This window comes from Lactuca virosa, chromosome 3 (genome assembly GCF_052849685.1).
Source record: "Lactuca virosa cultivar CGN04683 chromosome 3, Lactuca_virosa_CGN04683_v6, whole genome shotgun sequence".
NCBI classification, from domain to species: domain Eukaryota; kingdom Viridiplantae; phylum Streptophyta; class Magnoliopsida; order Asterales; family Asteraceae; genus Lactuca; species Lactuca virosa.
In genome coordinates this window covers 241094693-241098114 of record NC_136428.1, presented here as the reverse complement: position 1 = coordinate 241098114, position 3422 = coordinate 241094693, and positions in this window count along the sequence as shown.

The following is a 3422-nucleotide window of genomic DNA, read 5'->3' as shown; positions in this document are numbered from 1 at the left end:
GATATTCTTTTATGAATATAAATATATAAATGTATAAACTCAATCTTTGAAAATTTTATTTTATGAATATAATTTTTAATGTGTTGATTTTTTTTATTTGTTAGCATATTCATGTATGATTAGTAATTTATTTTATTCATTTATAAATGTTATCTCTAAATTATGATTTATTATTTAGGATTACAAACATATATTTTTATAATTACAAATGTTTTATTCATATATGATTGAAATTATTTTGATGAATAATAAATTAGAAAAAAAAAGGATTTTTTATTTGACAAAAAAAAATAATATAAATTATCTTTAATATCCATTAATAAAAGAACTAAAAAAATCGGTTCATATTTTATTTTAGGTAGATAATCATTATCACTAAATTTTAGGAAATTAAGATTTGAATTTAATTTGATTTTATTTAAAATAAATAAACAATTACTAATATACCCTTATAATATGATTGGTCCAGAAGTGTTTTCGCGTTCTCAATCTTTTAGGTGTTCTCATTTGATCATTTTCCTATATATATATATATATATATATATATATATATATATATATATATATATATATATATATATATATATAATTATTGTGGTTTTTGATATTCTTGATAGGATTTTAGGACAGCGTAACAAGTAGGTACTATATTATCCTAGAGTATCTGTTAGTATAACGACTAGGTATAATATTATTGTATAGTTTTTGACAGAGCTTCTACCGGGTATAATATTATCCTATAGTTTGTGCAACATAACTACTAGGCATAATATTATTCCTCAAATTTTCGCAGGGTAACTACCAGACATAATATCATCATAACGTTTCATGCATTTTGTAAACTACTAATATATTTCAAATAATAATATTTTGTAAAATTAATAATGTAGTACTATAACATGTATCTCCCCCATAAAACTTTTAAAAACTTATAAAAGTGGGGTCGTGAACTCACCCTAGTAGCGTGAATCGCGGTAGTAGGGTCGCTTCGTGGCTCGGGAGCTCGGAGACCTCTTACGAACTGAAGCGCGTCGAACAAAATGAGTGAAAGGCTTTGAGAGAGTACGCAGAAATGGGTCTGCAGACACTTCTATTTATAGCAAGGTTTTGGACTGCATGTCGCCCCTTTTGGTGTGTGTGCCGCACAAAGTGCATCGTGGCTCCAACCGGGCATTGCCACGTGTCACTCTCTCGCTGGGTCACGTCATCCGCAATCTTCACGAATCATGCATCAGTGTGTGCGCGCACACAGAAATGTTTTTGAAAATTTCATATCTCTTGTGTATAAGCTCCGTTCTTTACCCTCTTTATACCCACGTAATGCTCTCGACTAGCACTACAACTTTCCTTTAGGTTGTTTTGACAAATTTTAACTTTCATCTTTTGGCCTAACGAGGGTATCGGTAAATGATTTTATAAAAATCATAACTTCCCTGTACGGGCTCCGATCTTGACATTTTTCATCTCCAAATTCTTATATTGAGGAGTACTACAACTTTCCTTTTTTGTGACATTAGCCAAAACTTAACCTATCTCTTCGTACTAGTTTTACGTCGTAAAATTATTTACGCGGTTGATTTTTATTTCTAGAAGAAACCATAAGTTTTTCATACGAAGTCGGATTTTTATGAAGTTCGTATTTTTGGAATCACGTCGGCGTGTACTTCCCGAATATGTTAACCAGTCCCTAAGATGACACGACTTTTCGTGCACCTATTTTTTTTTGCCTATGTGTCGTATAATTTATATATATAAGGGCGTATTTGAATATATTTATCAATATAATGCAGTATTACATTGCTAAACGATTACATTAATTTGTCTAAGCTAATTCCTAACGGCGGTAGTTGACGTGTTTTCTTCGGTTGTCACATAGTGGGAGCATAGTGACATTCCTAATCGTGTATGTATAAGGCATACTTAATCATGGTAAATTACATTTCAACTGTGCAAGACATTTTTGCCTTGACTCGAAAAGTATTTCTAAAATGAAAGACTTAGGAAAGACAACTACATTCTTAGAATGTAAAATCTATGGAGATAGATCAATATTAATGTTAAGTTTTAAATCTTTATGCATATGTTGACAATATCTTGAAGGTGATCAATATGTATGACTCCTGGAGAGGATTCTTGACAATACCACATGGCACTATTTTGATCATGCCTCAAAAGGACCTAGCACAAAGGTTTGATCTAGATAAAATGATTAGTATTCCATTTGCTTTGACAAATGAGTCCATTATTTATGCCAAACATGAACACTCAATGTTTTTACATCTGTAAGCTGAAACATGAACTCTCGATTTTTTTTTTGAAAACTCGATTTATTTAAAACACTCAAACTGGAACAAGAACACTCAAGCATGAGATATTTCAAGATCTCAAGAACAAGAACACATTTTTCTAGATCTGCAAAATCGTAAACCCTAGAATCATGAACTAACAAAATTTATTTTTTCTAGACATACAAACGAAAACATAATCATAATCTTTGGGTTTTTGAGATTTGCAAACAAAAACTTAGAAAACTCGATTTTCCGGATCTAAAAACGTCCAGAAAATGAAAATGAAAACCAAATCGATTATGGCTTTCTGAAAACAAAATCGATGAAGAAGAGGATGGATGTTCATGGTTTTTTTATATGGAGCGTTGATGACACCCTTCATCTTCTTTGGTAGCGAAAACCTAACCCTAGCGTCGTTGTCACCTTGGGATCGAAAAATCTTTCCATAAAGATCGGTCATTTAGGATTTTCCTAGTTTGCCAAATCATTCGTCTAGAGTACATGTTTGACGGCATTGGGTTCAGGTTCTACAACGTCAGGGTTAGTTTTTTCATACGGTGGTGTTGGTATTAGGGTTAGGGTTAGGATTCGCGGGAGATGTGGTGGTACAACAATTGCTCCTTTCTCACTGCCTTCTACCCATCTCTCAAGTCTGGAAACCACATCTGCCATGTATTTTTTGATATGAACAATAACTTTGAAAACCAAGCGATCAGATGGTCTGACGAACGATAAGGGTGACACTGACGGTGGTAGTCTACGAGGAACAAAATGGACGGCGCCAATGATTTGCAAACTTGTTAGGATTTGTAGATTCATCATCGGTAGTGGTTATCTCTGACGAATGAAGATAGACAAATGGTATTTGTGGGGTGGGTTTACATTTTCTTTTTGTTTAATTTTTTATTAGAAAAATAGTAAAAGAAAATGATAAAGGCAAATATGTCATTTTAAGTATTTTAAAAAATTTATGTACAAAAAGCCGTAAATTTTTTTATTTTTTTTACTAACAAACACATTTACAATTTTGTCGTTTACGGAAAGCACCCCTCATAAGTAAATCTATATGTTCGTTTAGATTAAAATAGTTTGGTAATTAAAAGTGGATTAAATTATAAATTCGGTCCCTAATGT